At 41.9% G+C, this 19031-nt stretch overlaps 1 long non-coding RNA gene and 1 other non-coding gene across 2 annotated transcripts; both read right to left on the reverse strand.

The window, feature by feature from the left end:
* Positions 1–720: 720 nt before the first annotated feature.
* TRNAV-GAC (transfer RNA valine (anticodon GAC)) lies at positions 721–792 on the reverse strand. Its single transcript has one exon. It is a non-coding gene; the product is annotated as a tRNA-Val (tRNA).
* Positions 793–13762: 12970 nt separating this feature from the next.
* On the reverse strand, positions 13763–15139 carry LOC139747729 (uncharacterized). Its single transcript, XR_011712451.1, has 2 exons — positions 14901–15139; positions 13763–14616 (listed from the first exon to the last, which is right to left on the reverse strand). It is a non-coding gene; the product is annotated as an uncharacterized lncRNA (long non-coding RNA).
* Positions 15140–19031: the final 3892 nt, after the last annotated feature.

Consider the following 19031-nt stretch of genomic DNA (forward strand, 5'->3'; position numbering starts at 1 on the left):
TATATATATATATATATATATATATATATATAAGACTGAAACAATGCATTTTCCAAATAACAAAAATGGAGGCGCCGGGGTTTGAACCCGGGTCCTCTCGCATGCCAAGCGAGTGCTCTACCACTGAGCTACGCCCCCAAGAACATATTTTGTGACATAGTATTATATGAAGCACTGAGATTACCACGGTAAAATAGTGTTTGACCGACTGCTGCCGACTAGCCGGCAAAATAACCACAGGGTAAATCTCCATGTTGCTGTCGTGTTTTCCTCTCAATTTTCCACGAAGAAATGTTTTACTTTTTTATTGTCGTTGCAATAGACTGGAAGTAAGCACTAGACTGGAACTAAGTAATAGACTGGAACTAAGCAATAGACTGGAACTAAGCAATAGACTGGAACTAAGCAATAGACTGGAACTAAGCTGACCTGGTATGAGGTCAGAGCCCTCATTATCATCACTGCTAACTACCGGAAGCAGATTAAGTCGTTCCACAACCGATGTCCGGCCCATGTTAACTCTGATGTGCCCAGCAGTTGGAGGAGGATCGCCAGAAGCTTCTGGAAGATTTCAAGGACGTCTTGGTGGACCTGACCCTTTCAGATAAGGTCGAAAACCCCAATTTATTGTGAAGATCTTCACTATAACGTTGGACGAACATACTGAATGTTGCACACATGTGATGCGGACAAAATGAAAAAAGAAAAAAACAAAAATTATGTCTGGTGTGGGTCTCGAACCCACGACCTTGAGTGTGTCAGACTCACGCTCTACCACTGAGCTAACCAGACAATAGAAAAATACGTCTGTTTCTTCAATTTGAATTAATGAAAATCTTTGCGAGGCAGCGTTAGAAAAGAGAGATGTCTTTGACGAAATTTACTTGTTTGGCTCCTTCTTCTGTTCCTCATTATCGAAAGTAAACATACTGAAGGATATATATATATATATATATATATATATATATATATATATATATATATATATATATATATATATATATATATATATATATATTGGAAAGGATCACAATTTTGCACGTGATCAAGTATATTCTTATGAGTCCACGGGTAAAATAAACACGATAAGTTCCCAAGTGCACTTTCGTCTAAAACTCACATCATTAGGGAAGACACAAGAGAGAAATATAACAGTCAGTTTATATACAACGAAGAGACGTAGCTAGGACGCCATATGGTAAACATGTGATTGTCCAAGACAGACAACAAGCGTATCATAAACTTATTATGTGGACAAGAAAGTGAATTGTTTACAAATTTTATCAACAAAAAAAAGTTATCCAATTCGTGTAGACAATCACTAATATTGACTATAATTCTTTGTTTATCCAGTAATAGAAGATTCAATGATATTTCTGGTGGTACTGGAGTTAGAGTTGATAACTGAGATGGCATTATTAACTCTAATTCCAGTACCACGAGAAATATCATTGAATCTTCTATTATTAAATACACAAAGAATTATAAACCTTAAGGAAACAACATGGTGGTCAAAAATAAGCTTTAGGAATGAAGTTTATGAATGGAATATCAGTGAGACGATCCAAATGACGAAGGAATGAGAGCGTAGTCAACATACAATATAAAAGGACATATTATGAATGGCAACCAGGCAAGTAACGGCCCAACTGAATGGAAGGATTTAAAAGTTCGCGTTATATGACGAATTTTGATAGATTATCCAAATTTCCATTCCAGTTATGAAACTTAATGGTTGTGTTCAGTTCTAGAGACAAAGTTAAAAGGTTTGTGTTTCAGAGATGAACCACAAAGGATATCGTTAAATTAACTGACATTAAAATTTATCAATTAAGTGAATCATTTTGTACAATAGCTGTAATTTGACAGAGTTAAAAGTTCGCAATTTCATTACAATTCTAATTTAAAAGTTTCAGATTCAATGATGGTTTGCACAAGTTTAACGTACATTTAAGGCTTCTGTTTATATGACGCATCTTAAAGGACTCTGTTAAAATAACGCAGCAGGAAGGTTTACGTTCAAATGACGGTGGTTAAATGTTTATTGATGAATGGTAGATTTAGATGGTAGATTTACTGTGTCTTCACCAACAATTGGAAAACAGTGACTGCCCCACGGTATCTTCACTACCACTGAGGTTACACTAACTGCATTACTATATCATTAAAATCATGATCACAATATCTTCCTTACTGTATCTTCACCAACAATTGGAAAACAGTGACCAACTCACGGTATCTTCACTACCACTGGGATTACAATAACTTCACAACTATATCCTTAAAATTCTATTAGAGTTACTGTATCTTCATAAACAACAGGACAACAGTGACTGTCATACTGTATCTTCACTACCATTGAAATTACAATAAATGCATTACTATATGCATAAGACTGGATTAGAATAACTTTCTTAATATATCTTCACTAACCACTGGACAACAGCGACCGCTCAACTGTATCTTCACTACAACTGAGATTACAGTAACTGTATTACTATATCATTGAAACTGGATTAGAAGACCCTACTGTACCTTCACCAACAATTGGAAAACAGTGACCACCCCACGGTATCTTCACTACCACTGGGATTACAGTAACTTCACAACTATATCCTTAAAACTGGATTAGAGTAAGTTACTGTATCTTCACAAATAACTAGACAACAGTGACTGTCACACTGTATCTTCACTACCACTAAAATTACAGTAAATGCATTACTATATCCATAAGACTGGATTAGAATAACTTTCTTAATATATCTTTAATAACAACTGGACAACAGCGACCGCTCAACTGTATCTTCACTACTACGGAGATTACAGTAACAGCATTTCTATATCCTTGATACTCGATTCAAATAACTTCCTGATTATATCTTCACTACCAACTGGAGTATAGTCACTTTATTCATATACCTCCAATACAGTGTCTTACATTGCCAGTAGTGTACATATAACAAATATATATTAACATATTCCCAGTCTGGGTTGACATACACACAGTACGTAAAGAAGAGGTTATTTCTTATATTTGCTCTCGTTCTCCCAGTCTCCCCAAAGATCCAATACCAAACGTCATTGACCAAAGAAAGTCTCAGTTTATCTTTCGTGATTTTTGTTTGAAACATATAACTTCACTACTATGTGAGAGTTGAAATTCACCATATTTCCGTAAGTATCCAGGATATACTTTGTAATGACTGGCTTTCATTTTGTTCAGGTTAAGAGTTGGAGATTATCGATAGTAATGACAGACACAATCGATCATATGGAAAGGCCAAGGGTTTTGGAAATGGAACCAAAGCCCCAAAGAGATTCCCGAAGAAGACGACGACGACCACGACGACCACGATCACACAACCAGCAGAGAGTGGACCATTCCACATATACCCAGGATTATGAAATAGGAGAACAATACACGACCATGGAGGTTCCAGAAGAAACTGCAATGGTGCCTGACATGGGACCATTCCAACCACACTCTGACATGGTAGTATTCCCACAATCCCCTCACATGTTCCAGGGTCATATAGAAAGTCCAGGGGTTTTGGAAATGGAACCTACGCCCCAAAGAGATCCCCGAAGAAGACGACGACGACGACGACGACGACCACGCCACCAGCAGAGCGTGGACCATTCCACATGTCCCAAGGGTTATGAAATAGGAGAACAACACACGACCATGGAGGTTCCAGAAGAAACTCCAATGGTGCCCTTGGAGGTTCTCCCACCACCCCCTCCGGAAGAAGTAGTCCCACCACCCCGTCCCCGGGAACTTCCTACACCAACCTGTTCCCAGGAACTTCTCCCTGTACCCCGTTCCGTGGAAATTCTCCCTATACCCCGTCCCCTGGTTCTACTCCCACTACTCCGTTCTCGCCAACTTCCACCACCCCTTACCCCGGAACTTCTCCCACCACCCACTCCCTTGGTTATCATCCCACCATCCCGTCCCCTGGCTCTCCTCCCACCAACCAGAACCAGTCACCTGGATCTCCTCCCACTACCTTTTCCCCTGCTTCTCCCAGCACCCCGTCTCTTGGCTCTACTCCCACCACCCCGTCTATTGGCTATACTCCCAGCACCCCGTCGCCTGGCTCTACTCCCACCACCCAGTCGCTCGGAAATCCCAATACTCCTGTCCCCAGGGAATACTTCCACCACCCCGTCCCCTGGCACAACTACCACTACCCCTGTCTTCCGCCTCGACCTTGGAGTTTCCGGAGAAGCCTCCAGAGTTGACTGCTGCCATGGTCCTAGTGAGTGCAGAAAAAAGCCTCGCTCCACTTTCCGACGTACCTTATCCCGTTGTCTCAGGTGGCTCGGCAGGATCACTTGCCCCTGTTGTGTTAGACGTCCTCGGGTTTCTGGTCATTGAGAGCCAGGCAGGCACTGACACCTTTTAGTTATCCCCAACGCCATGACCTGGCAGCTAAAATGGATATTTCATTTCTAAAATGGCTGTAAATATATGCTGTAGCTGCAGTGAACAGAGAAACTCGACTGTGTCATATACACCTCACCTGCAGTGAACAGAAAAAAAATGACAAGACATATGCATATGCAATCTTGCCACAGTCAACAGAGTAGGTCATACGTATCTATCTACCTATCTATCTATCTATCTATCTATATTTCTATCTTTCTATTTGTCCATAACTCTGATACCTATTCCCATCAGGAACTTCCATAAAGGGGGTGGCCTCAGCAAAAGTCTCCACTTAACTCTGTCCTTACTTGCCTCTCTCGCATATACCATTACACACGTTCTTCCACTATTTCTCTTCCACTCTATGGACTTCCTTTCACACCAACCCTTCTCTTTCATTCTCTTTCCTCATGTCACAGGTGGTCTTCCTCTCACATCAACCCCTTTAACTCTACTATCACACATTCTGTAAACGGCACATCTTCCATTCCAACCACGAGCCCAAACCACCTCAAAGTATGTTTCACCTAGTCTACCACTCCACAATTTATTCCGTTTACATTCCCTGTCATACCAGATCTCTCATACACCCCCTCATTTCATATCTCACTCCATCTAGTCATACCACATGCTCCTATCATATCGTGTTCCATTTTCCCTGTTGACTCATATATATATATATATATATATATATATATATATATATATATATATATACATATATATATATATATATATATATATATATATATATATATATATATATATATATATATATATATATATATATATATGAGAGAGCTTGGGAAGTGAGTCAGTTGTTGTTCGATGATGATACAGCGCTGGTGGTTGATTCATGTGAGAAACTGCAGAAGCTGGTGACTGAGTTTGGTAAAGTGTGTGAAAGAAGAAAGTTAAGAGTAAATGTGAATAAGAGCAAGGTTATTAGGTACAGTAGGGTTGAGGGCCAAGTCAACTGGGAGGTAAGTTTGAATGGAGAAAAACTGGAGGAAGTAAAGTGTTTTAGATATCTGGGAGTGGATCTGGCAGCGGATGGAACCATGGAAGCGGAAGTGGATCATAGGGTGGAGGAGGGGGCGAAAATGCTGGGAGCCTTGAAGAATGTGTGGAAGTCGAGAACATTATCTCGGAAAGCAAAAATGGGTATGTTTGAAGGAATAGTGGTTCCAACAATGTTGTATGGTTGCGAGGCGTGGGCTATGGATAGAGTTGTGCGCAGGAGGATGGGTGTGCTGGAAATGAGATGTTTGAGAACAATGTGTGGTGTAAGGTGGTTTGATCGAGTAAGTAACGTAAGGGTAAGAGAGATGTGTGGAAATAAAAAGAGCGTAGTTGAGAGAGCAGAAGAGGGTGTTTTGAAATGGTTTGGGCACATGGAGAGAATGAGTGAGGAAAGATTGACCAAGAGGATATATGTGTCAGACGTGGAGGGAACGAGGAGAAGTGGGAGAACAAATTGGAGGAGGAAAGATGGAGTGAAAAAGATTTTGTGTGATCGGGGCCTGAACATGCAGGAGGGTGAAAGGCGGGCAAGGAATAGAGTGCATTGGATCGATGTGGTATACCGGGGTTGACGTGCTGTCAGTGGATTGAATCAGGGCATGTGAAGCGTCTGGGGTAAACCATGGAAAGCTGTGTAGGTATGTATATTTGCGTGTGTGGACGTATGTATATACATGTGTATGGGGTGGGTTGGGCCATTTCTTTCGTCTGTTTCCTTGCGCTACCTCGCAAACGCGGGAAACAGCAACAATGCAAATATATATATATATATATATATATATATATATATATATATATATATATATATATATATATATATATATATGTATATATATATATATATATATTCTCAAACTGGGTCGAGCCAGACGTGAGCGTTGGTCGCCTCGCCTCGTTCTCAGGAGACGTTTATTTCATTAAGAAAACGGCAGGTCGAGATCGCAGTGGCAATCATGATCTTCCATTTATAAAGGAAAAATTCATACTTGCTGCCTATATGGTCTTTGATATCAATACAGACTATATATTATCTTTCATATCAGTACATACGATACATTGGATTTGTACTGATATAGTTTTACTAAACATTTTTTTGTTTTTCTTTCTTTATCTCAACGGCCGATGTTCGAGCAACCAATACGTCTGAAATGGTGTTGGTCAAGAAGGGCGAATATTCTGCGTGTAATCTAATTAATTGAATTTATGCAACTGGATTTTTTCTCATCTATAGACTTTCTTCTTGAACTGCATTGTTACATGATGAAAACAAGGTCGGGTTTTTATTGTCATGAAGGAATTGAAACAGCAGCTAAATATATGAAGATATTCATCTGATGATTGCAGTTAGAAACTGACAGATGTAATATAGCAAAAAATATGAACAAAACAGTGAGTTGGTGACATGTTTCATATGTTTGTAATACGACTCTGAAGTTAGTTCGTAAATCCTTACGGGGAATAAATGGTGGACAAATGGTGAAGGAAGGTGCAAAAACGGGGCTATTTCAGTCCAAACTAGAATTCATTTGTTCACTACGACATTGATCTCAGGACATTTCAATGGCTGAGATTTACATGATACAGAAAATCTTCAAACAAGGACGATAGACAGATAGATAGATGGTTGAATAAGTAGGTAAACTTAATAGATGTAGGTGCAATCAGAGTCGCCTATGATTTCGTTCACAGCAAATGAGATGAAAAATGGGCGAGGCTATAACCATCGTCTATGATTATTGTAAATGACTAATAACGATTAATCTTTATTGTTTTTGTGCGACTGCTGTTAGCCTTTGAAGGTTAATGTTCCCTCAAAGTTGCCCGGACCCTACCACTAGGAGGTCAGCAGTTCGACTTAGGGTCCATTTGTGCCATGTTTATGGCACCCAACAGAATGGTTGTATTTTTCTTATTTTTTTTTTCATCCCTATGGATGGGACTCATAAATGTTAGGAACTTTTCCTAACGATTTGATCCTTTATGGTAACCGCTTCATTCGTACAATAGTTTGCAACTGAATGAGAACTTTTGCCATAGGAAGTGTCTTCTGAGGACCGGGTATAACAGGGTCGACTGCTGGAGGAGGAGCAGCTTTTCCAATCTCAGGGACGGGAACTTAAGGTTCAAGGAATTTCAGGGATGAATGTTGGTGGTGTGGACTTTAATCTTCAACACGGCAGCTTCAGCTTTAGGGTCGGCTGCTGCTGCAGGTGCTGCTGATCCTCCAGTCGCAGTGACGGACACATCAGGGTCTTCATCGACGACCAGTACGAGTACGTCGGGATCCACCAGGCCTGATTCATCCCCATAGAAGTAGGGGATCAAGGTCACCAATTCAGTGGTAGGCATCACTTTGCCCCGTTGTTTGGTGGGAGCCAAAGAAACATTGATGGGGATGGCGGCTGCTCCTGTGTCAACTACACCAGTTTCCTCGCTGGGTCCGCCTTTGCACAGGTCATCATCATCTTGATGCCGAGTCTGGATCTTCACCACTACTCTCTCGTGCACGGGTTCGATATCCAGACGTGATCTCTTCCTGGAAGGCCTTTGGCATTTTGGAAGGCACCGCTTTCCTCCCTGGGCCAGGCCCTCACTGCCGGACAACCAGGCAATTCTGGTGTAGGCGTACTCCTGGTGGCGGCCGTTGCGTCCTCCAAGTCTGCGATCTGCCTTGATGCCCCACCGTCCCAGTGTTCTGCCGACGTTCAGGACGGCAGCTTTCTCGTACCCGAACCCTTCGCAGAATTCACAGTATCGCAAATATAGCTCAGTTCGGCTTATACAATCTTTAACAGCCCCGGTTTGCTGGATGTGAGCCTCGAAAAATTCAAGGAAGGATTCCTTGCCAGGGTACCGATGGGCAGCGCGAACGTGAGTCATTTCTGCGATCTGGTGAGATGAGTGATTTACTTGACGAAGTAAACTTTCATAGACCAGCACTTGCAAAAATATAGTGAAGCCACACAAAAATATAGTAGACTAGCGTTTCCTCATTGATTTAATATCCTAGATGATAGATTAACAGAGTGAAGTTGAAGTACTAGTGTAGTGAAGATGAAACATCAATATAGTGAAGATGGCAGGATACGGTAGAGGGTGTACACTGGGCAGAATTACCTCTTGTGGAGAGTGTAATGTAGCTTGTAGTGGAAACATAATGACATCAATGATGGTGTGTGTGTATGGTTATAGCCTCGCCCATTTATCATCTCATTCGCTGTGAACGAAATCATAGGCGACTCTGATTGCACCTACATCTATCAGTTTTCCTATTTATATAACCTTTTATCTGTCTATCGTCCCTGTTCGATGATTTTCTGTATCATGTAGATCTCAGCCATTGAAATGTCCTGAGATCAATGTCGAAGAAGTGAACAAAAGAATTCTAGTTTGGACTGAAATACATAGCCCCGTTTTTGCACATTTTCTCACCATTTATCCACCATTCATTCCTCTTAAGGATCTACGAACTATCTCCAGAGTTGTATTACAAATATATGAAACATGTCACCAACTCACTGTTTTGTTCATATTTCTGCTATATTACATCTGTCAGTTTCTAAATGCAATCATCGGATGATTATGGCTGTGTCTACACACTCCCGCCATCTGGCCAACCTTGTACATATGATGATTTAAACTCTGACATTTTAACAAATTGTGTCAAAATGACTCCATGAAACGCGAACTTAAAATTCATCCATTTAACTCCCTCATTCATTAACGAACATTCAAACATCATCATTTGAACGTAAATCTTCCAGCTGCATTATGTCAACAAAGTCCTTTTAGATATGTCATTAGATTAGGTTAGGTTAGGTTAATTAACCTCGTCAATTAAACACTTTAATACTACTATGCAACAGTATACACACCGTCATATTGCAGCTGTTGTATGAAATGCTTCACATAACTAAAGAATTTTAAAGTGAATTATTTTAACGATATTCTTGGAATTCTGCACTTTAATATGAACCTTTAAATTCTGACTGTAGAGGTACACATGACCTTTAAATTCCACCAGAGCAATGGGAGTTTGTACAATTAATTTAACTCTGCCACTGAACGCGAACTTTTAAATTTAGCTGGGCGGCCTCTTATTCCCTGGCTGCCATTCATACTTTGTCCTTTTAAACTGTGTGTTTATATCGCTCTCATTCACTCTTAATTTCGATCGTCTCTGATATTTCATTCGTAAAATTTGTTCATGTTGCCATATTGCTTTAGTTTAGGTTTATGGTTAAACTTAACGAATCTACAGTGTCTACAGTGACGGAGCCACCTGTATGTTGTACCAGACAACCAGTAATGTATGGTGACTGACGTGTACAGTGACGGAGCCACCTGTATGTTGTACAGTCGTTAATTAAAGTCTAGAAGGTTTGTTGCCGAGCTCACGCCTCTCGCATTCGAATCATAATGGTATCGGAACTCTTGTGAATCATGATGGTATGGGAACTGTTATGAATCATGATGGTATCGGAACAGTTATGAATCATGATGGTATGGGAACCGTTGTGAATCATGATGGTATGGGAACTGTTATGAATCATGATGGTATGGGAACCGTTATGAATCATGATGGTATGGGAACCGTTATGAATCATGATGGTATGGGAACCGTTATGAATCATGATGGTATGGGAACCGTTATGAATCATGATGGTATGGGAACCGTTATGAATCATGATGGTATCGGAACAGTTATGAATCATGATGGTATGGGAACTGTTATGAATCATGATGGTATGGGAACCGTTGTGAATCATGATGGTATGGGAACTGTTATGAATCATGATGGTATCGGAACCGTTATGAATCATGATGGTATGGGAACCGTTATGAATCATGATGGTATGGGAACCGTTATGAATCATGATGGTATCGGAACAGTTATGAATCATGATGGTATGGGAACCGTTATGAATCATGATGGTATGGGAACCGTTATGAATCATGATGGTATGGGAACCGTTATGAATCATGATGGTATGGGAACCGTTATGAATCATGATGGTATCGGAACCGTTATGAATCATGATGGTATGGGAACAGTTGTGAATCATGATGGTATCGGAACCGTTGTGAATCATGATGGTATGGGAACCGTTATGAATCATGATGGTATGGGAACCGTTATGAATCATGATGGTATGGGAACCGTTATGAATCATGATGGTATGGGAACCGTTATGAATCATGATGGTATGGGAACCGTTATGAATCATGATGGTATGGGAACCGTTATGAATCATGATGGTATGGGAACCGTTATGAATCATGATGGTATGGGAACCGTTGTGAATCATGATGGTATGGGAACCGTTAAGAATCATGATGGTATGGGAACCGTTATGAATCATGATGGTATGGGAACCGTTATGAATCATGATGGTATGGGAACCGTTATGAATCATGATGGTATGGGAACCGTTATGAATCATGATGGTATCGGAACCGTTATGAATCATGATGGTATGGGAACCGTTATGAATCATGATGGTATGGGAACCGTTATGAATCATGATGGTATCGGAACCGTTATGAATCATGATGGTATGGGAACCGTTATGAATCATGATGGTATGGGAACTGTTATGAATCATGATGGTATCGGAACAGTTATGAATCATGATGGTATGGGAACCGTTATGACTCATGATGGTATGGGAACCGTTATGAATCATGATGGTATGGGAACCGTTATGAATCATGATGGTATGGGAACCGTTATGAATCATGATGGTATCGGAACCGTTATGAATCATGATGGTATGGGAACCGTTATGAATCATGATGGTATGGGAACCGTTATGAATCATGATGGTATGGGAACCGTTATGAATCATGATGGTATGGGAACCGTTATGAATCATGATGGTATGGGAACCGTTATGAATCATGATGGTATCGGAACCGTTATGAATCATGATGGTATGGGAACCGTTATGAATCATGATGGTATGGGAACCGTTATGAATCATGATGGTATGGGAACCGTTATGAATCATGATGGTATGGGAACCGTTATGAATCATGATGGTATGGGAACCGTTATGAATCATGATGGTATGGGAACCGTTATGAATCATGATGGTATGGGAACCGTTATGAATCATGATGGTATGGGAACCGTTATGAATCATGATGGTATAGAAACCGTTATGAATCATGATGGTATAGATACCGTTATGAATCATGATGGTATCGGAACCGTTATGAATCATGATGGTATGGGAACCGTTATGAATCATGATGGTATAGAAACCGTTATGAATCATGATGGTATGGGAACCGTTATGAATCATGATGGTATCGGAACCGTTATGAATCATGATGGTATGGGAACCGTTATGAATCATGATGGTATGGGAACCGTTATGAATCATGATGGTATGGGAACCGTTATGAATCATGATGGTATGGGAACCGTTATGAATCATGATGGTATGGGAACCGTTATGAATCATGATGGTATGGGAACCGTTATGAATCATGATGGTATGAGAACCGTTATGAATCATGATGGTATGGGAACCGTTATGAATCATGATGGTATGGGAACCGTTATGAATCATGATGGTATGGGAACCGTTATGAATCATGATGGTATCGGAACTGTTATGAATCATGATGGTATCGGAACCGTTATGAATCATGATGGTATGGGAACCGTTATGAATCTTGATGGTATCGGAACCTTTATGAATCATGATGGTATCGGAACTGTTGTGAATCATGATGGTATCGGAACCGTTGTGAATCATGATGGTATCGGAACCGTTATGAATCTTGATGGTATGGGAGCCGTTATGAATCATGATGGTATCGGAACCTTTATGAATCATGATGGTATGGGAACCGTTATGAATCATGATGGTATGGGAACCGTTATGAATCATGATGGTATGGGAACCGTTATGAATCATGATGGTATGGGAACCGTTATGAATCATGATGGTATGGGAACCGTTGTGAATCATGATGGTATCGGAACCGTTGTGAATCATGATGGTATGGGAACCGTTGTGAATCATGATGGTATGGGAACCGTTATGAATCATGATGGTATGGGAACCGTTATGAATCATGATGGTATGGGAACCGTTATGAATCATGATGGTATGGGAACCGTTATGAATCATGATGGTATGGGAACCGTTATGAATCATGATGGTATGGGAACCGTTATGAATCATGATGGTATGGGAACCGTTATGAATCATGATGGTATGGGAACCGTTATGAATCATGATGGTATGGGAACCGTTATGAATCATGATGGTATGGGAACCGTTATGAATCATGATGGTATGGGAACCGTTGTGAATCTCGTACCTATGATTCATAGTGAGTGAACCCAGGTGCCTTGGTGTGGTAACATAGCTGTTCTGGTGAGGGTGGAGGTGACGGCTACGGACTTACCAGTGAATTATCATCCATGGCATTATTTTGGACGGGTTTAATGACGTTTTGTCACACCTGCCACACTTGTTTAGTGTTAATTCTCATTTATTTCACGATTTTGGGTTGTTTCCAGCCTATCTATTTTCCAGATTATATTGTTATAATGGCCACTACCTGGACACAGAGTGTCACATAATGAAATAATTATTTAGGGTTAGATTAAGAACAGAGAAACTTGGCAACTTGAGCTTGAACAGTTATGTGCTACCCTGCCGCCCGCAGTCATGTTGGCAACGCTGGTCAGTCGTGATGGCTTAGTCCCGGCGACTCCACTTCCCCCCTGGCCGTCTGGGGGCGCTCCAATCTGGACTTTTTTTCGCTCTGGATATTTCTTTTTGTCTCCTACTTGTTATCTTAAATAATCAACATAATGTAGATGTTCACCGCAATATAATGATACTGTGTACGCAGAGATATAAAACTGATACAGTATCGATTTAAATTTTAACGATAAAATTGGCGGTCAAAATAGCAACAACCAATGAGGTGTGCGTGTCAGGTAGGAGGGAAGTGGAGTGGGCCGGTTATGGTAGTAGTGTTGCCAAGATGACTGCGGTATAGCTATAGGTAATGATAGACTTTACGTTTGTCTTACACAACAACACAGAGCCGGGCCCCCGGGGAACTGAGTGAGTCTTTACCTTTCCAAGGTTTCTGGGAATCGAGACTAAACACTGGAGACTGAGTTTATATCCCTCATACATCAGTATTATAAGGATCCGTTATACTGCTTCCAGCAATTAGAGAGAGAGAGAGAGAGAGAGAGAGAGAGAGAGAGAGAGAGAGAGAGAGAGAGAGAGAGACTGATGGGGTTGTGTGATTAGAATAACCATACAGGACGAACAGGAACATTAGTTTATTGCAGTAACATGACAAATTAACCTTAATTACATTTAATGTGACCTTCATCCCCCAGCCACGGCCATCAACAACTTGGTGAATCCTTGTGGCAACACAATGGACGAAGTTTGTGCAGACACTGGGGGCGGCGACGAAGGCTGTACCATACCTCGCGTGCAGTGTCCATGATGTCTTGTTGGTTCCTGGCCTCACTCACCCTCCATTCCCGGCTCATAATTGCCCACAGCTTCTCTGTAGGGATCATGTCACACCCTTCGTGGGCCAGTCCAAGACTTGGATTTCCATGTGGGCACTAGACCACCACACATTGCTCTACTGGTGTGTATTGAGCACTTATCCTGCACCAGCTGGATGACATTTGACTGTGGGACGCTCATGGTGCGAACAGGAGGATGAAGAACATCTAATATTTCACTGTATTGCTGGCTGTTACAGTGACCTTACCAGCTGGCCAGGCCCAGGTTTCCACCTCCATCCCCAACATGACCCTTGCACTCTGCCTCAGTGTTGAAGCTGGCAGATATGTTCAGAACTGTAACGGGTATTGTGAGGGCGCCTCCAGCACAGTCTTGAACCTGCCTCAACAGAGGAGAACATTTTTCATATGTCAACATGATAACGTCTTCCCAGTCACCTTCTCCCACTCCTAAATGTTGTAGGGCAGATCCCAGGCGCGCGTGCTTGCCTGTGTGCTTGGTTCAGTTGCTCTTCCTCAGCAGGAGTGTGGCAGTGTAGGTGTTGTTCCTGGAGACGGCGTCTGGTGGTGCCTGCATGACACTGCTGCGTCTGTGGCTGACGTGGACAGCTGACCTCATGGCTCTGTCCCGCACGACCTACCTACCCCAGCCGTTCATCCTCCTCACACGTCCTGCACAACCTGCTCCAGCCGTTCATCCTGCTCACACGTCCTGCACAACCTGTCCCATCCGTTCATCCTGCTCACATGTCCTGCACGACCTGCTCCAGCCGTTCATCCTGCTCACACGTCCTGCACAACCTGTCCCATCCGTTCATCCTGCTCACACGTCCTGCATGACCTGCCCCAGCCGTTCATCCTGCTCACACGTCCTGCACAACCTGTCCCATCCGTTCATCCTGCTCACACGTCCTGCACGACCTGCCCCAGCCGTTCATCCTCCTCACGCGTCCTGCACCGGGGTCGTCCACTTGGTGGTCTGGTGCGAGCCGACCTCTCCTACTGCCATCTTATCCACCTCGCTGCTCTCTGAGGAGGCCGTGTGGGGCAGCAGCAGTTCTGGCCACTGGTGTCCCAAGCAATGACTATATACACCATGATAGGAAAGCCACTGCTCCAACCAATACAAAAATGGATGACCAAAATACGTGTTGGCAACTTTGTGGGTCTCTCTCTCTCTCACGCCCTCTATAGTCATGACGCATAACCTTATTCTTCATGGGTCACTAATATAAATCTTTATTAAATACAAACGGCAGTATATAGTTTCACTCATCCTGATGTTATGTAGTTGTCATGTTTATCTCACCTTCAGATTTTCTCCTAGTACACATATGGTCAATAACAGGAGTAAAGGGTCTTATACTTCCCTTCATTCAACTGACGTAGCAGAAATTTAACCTATTTGCTTTTCTTCCATTTTGCTTTATCATTTATCTGTTAATAATAGTATATACATTTTTATCATCCTGATGTTATGTAAGATATTTTGATCACAACTGTCTGTTCTCCGTGTATCATCTTGTATGTGGTTGCTCAGTAACATGATCATAATCATTTTTCGCTCATCCGCAATCTATGTATTGGATATTTCTCTCTATTTTCTCACAATTTCTCTTCTCTTTCAAATATTTCTTAATTATCTAATAGATCAACAACAGGTACACATTTATCTAATATAGTGCAAATAAGAGCATGTTAAACACACAGACCTTTCCAATCACCAGTATATAAATAGGATTTGCAGTCGCCATCTGCATGAATGATGCATAACAAAGATTAGCTTTGATGTATGATATAGCATTGCACATAAGCAGTGCAGACATATACACCTACACTGTAAGTTTCACAATCCTGCACCTACTGAACACCTTACAAAACAGGAAGATCTTGTTTCTGTTGGGAGGATGTCATCTGTCCAGTCACATAATTTCTTGATACAAAATGATAACTGCAGCAGACGTTGTAGCTTGTGTGTAACTTGTCTACACTCACATTCATAATATGAGGCACACAGTCTGCCACATGATACACCTGCACAAACAATGATCACAATAGGGAATTCTTCCAAATTAAGAGAAGTTTACAAATACGTGGCATGGCGCCCCTGCTCATGAACCATTGTCAGCTCTATTATTGTTACGATTCATTAGGAATGAGTGAGAATGAGGGGGGGGGGTATAATCCTCATAAGTCAAAATCGTTATCATTGACAAGAAAACAAATGTAAACACTACACAGTAAATACGCATATAAAGCGTGTGAAAAATAGTGTATCGTGTAAGGGAACAGCGTCACAAAATATACCACACTTATACATGCACAATTTACTTGTTTTTCATTATTTTTTCAAAGAAATAGTGAGCGTATATTTTTGTAAATGTTAAACAGTTATTTGTGTAATGAAGGCCATTGCTACGATGCAAAGGTAAGCAAGAAACAGTTGTTTACTTACGGTAAAAATGATCTGGTGACGGTTGATGGCAACGCTAAGTATAGGGCCCGGCAGTGGAAGCAGCGCATCCTCCGAAAACATTATGATGGCTTTACTTAGTAGATTTATGGTCATAATCATAGTCTATTTTTCTTAGTATTATACTTTCCTCGTTATTTTCACAATTAGATATTTTTTGTTTTATAACTGAATATCAGACGTGATCAATCATGTAGTTTTGTGCATTGTATTGCCAGAGCGGAGTTCGGACACATGGCAGTGCGAGATATCAGTTGTGGTTTATTGTTAACGACACACCTGAATAAACCGAGTCTAGTGTCTTGTAGATCAGGCAGGTACTGCCGCTCGTTACACATCACAATATCATCATCATCATCATCATCACATAAGGCTGCACCTCACTATTATTGACCTGATATATCTGTATGTTAACCTTACTTGTCAACAACAACATTAAACAACTCCTGCAGTTATGAAGAATGAGTGACATTTCCTATTTCTTGTGAGACACAATTGTATCAAGTTTCATAAATCCCGTAGATTCAAGATGGATCGTCTTATTATAATAGGAAAATATTCCTTCATCTAATGCGACAAGAAAATGATATATGTTTCATTTAAGAGTTTAATGTCATCTTCAACGTAAGTCCATCCATGATGGACTGTAGAATTTCCATCGTTTGAGTGAGCCTATGTTGATAATACCTGCAGAAAACTAGGAGTGAGTTGTGCTTGTAATGTCCAGGTCAATCCAATGGTCCATTATGGCAAGGTCAACACAATGTGGTCAAGTGACTCATTACTGGATTCACATCTCAGCTTCACCAGCTAAGCTTATCCCAAGCCTTTCTCTCGTGTCCAGCCTAACTCTCATCCCATGACCCACCCACTCTCTCTCATCCCATGACCCACCCATCCCTCTCATCCCATGACCCACCCAACCCTCTCATCATCACAAGCTTCTCTCTCTCTCTCTCTCTCTCTCTCTCTCTCTCTCTCTCTCTCTCTCTCTCTCTCTCTCTCTCTCTCTCTCTCTCTCTCTCTCGTGCATCCCTCAACCCAGGCTTCTTTCTCAAGACCAGCCTCTCTCTCATCTTAACAATATCGCTCTCATTCCAAGATTTTCTCACGTCCAGCCTCGCTATCATCACCTGCCTCTTTCATTCTTGTAAACTTTCACTTTCAGCCCAAGTCTTCCTCCGGTGCCCAGCCTCTCTCTCTCTCTCTCACCATCTCTTTATCATCCTCTCCCACATCCCACGTCTCTCTCCCGTGTCCACACTAATTCTCATCTCAAGCCTCTCTCTCCTGTCCAGCCTGACTCTCGTCCCAAGCCTCTCTCTCCTGTCCTGCCTGACTCTCGTCCCAAGCCTCTCTCTCCTGTCCAGCCTGACTCTCGTCCCAAACCTCTCTCTCTCTCTCGAGTCCACCTTGACTTTCATGACAATTATCTTTCTCCGTCACAGTGTCTTACCCTAAGCCTCTATTTCCTTCACAGCTTTTCTCACATCTTAAGCCTTTCTCTCCTGTCCAGCCTCTCTCACACAGTCTCCTCTCTCTCTCTCTCTCTCTCTCTCTCTCTCTCTCTCTCTCTCTCTCTCTCTCTCTCTCTCTCTCTCTCTCTCTCTCTCCTCTCTCTCTCTCTCTCTCTCCAGTGTGGAATAATTCAGTTAATCAGTTATCATAACGCAGTGTTATATCATGCTACCTTCTCAACCACTGATCTCTCCCTGGCCAGGTCACATACCAACATTGATTAACCCATGTCACCTGCTTTGTGAGAGTAAGTAAGATTCATAATATCATTCTTCAACATTAGGAATAATATAGTTATGGTAAGTCGGGAGGCTGGAGCTTAAGTTTATCCTTACTATTGTCTTTATAACAGAAAGTGAAGGGATGCATGTCCTTGGTGATGGCATGCATGACATATTCATATTCATTCTGCCTTGTGTCCAGCTTCTCTTATCATAAGATTACGTCTCATTCACAGCGTCATTCTCATCCCATGCTTCTCTCATTCATAACATTTTTCACATCCCAAGCCTCTAACGCCTGTCCTGCCATTCTCATATAAAGTCTCTCTCTTTTACATCCTCACTTTCCTGACAAACATATCTCATGTTCAGACTCCTTCATCTCAAGCCTCTCTCACTTCTAAAGCCTCTCTCTTGTACCACTTCTTTCATCCAAAGTCACTCCATCTTTCACAACCCAACCCTCATCCCAGGTCAGTCTCTCTGGTACAACCCTACACTCATCCCAAGCCTCTCTCTCTGGTACAACCCTACACTCATCTCAGGTCTCTCTCTCTGGTACAACCCAACCCTCATCCCAAGCCTCTCTCTCTGGTACAACCCAACCCTCATCCCAAGCCTCTCTCTCTGGTACAACACAACCCTCATCCCAAGCCTCTCTCTCTGGTACAACCCAACCCTCATCCCAAGCCTCTCTCTCTGGTACAACCCAACCCTCATCCCAACCCTCTCTCTCTGGTACAACCCAACCCTCATCCTAAGCCTCTCTCTCCTTCAAAGCCTCACTCTCCGACCAAACATCTTGTGTTCAGCCTCTCTCATCCCGAGCCTTTCTCTCCT

This window comes from Panulirus ornatus, chromosome 70 (genome assembly GCF_036320965.1).
Source record: "Panulirus ornatus isolate Po-2019 chromosome 70, ASM3632096v1, whole genome shotgun sequence".
NCBI classification, from domain to species: Eukaryota; Metazoa; Arthropoda; class Malacostraca; order Decapoda; family Palinuridae; genus Panulirus; species Panulirus ornatus.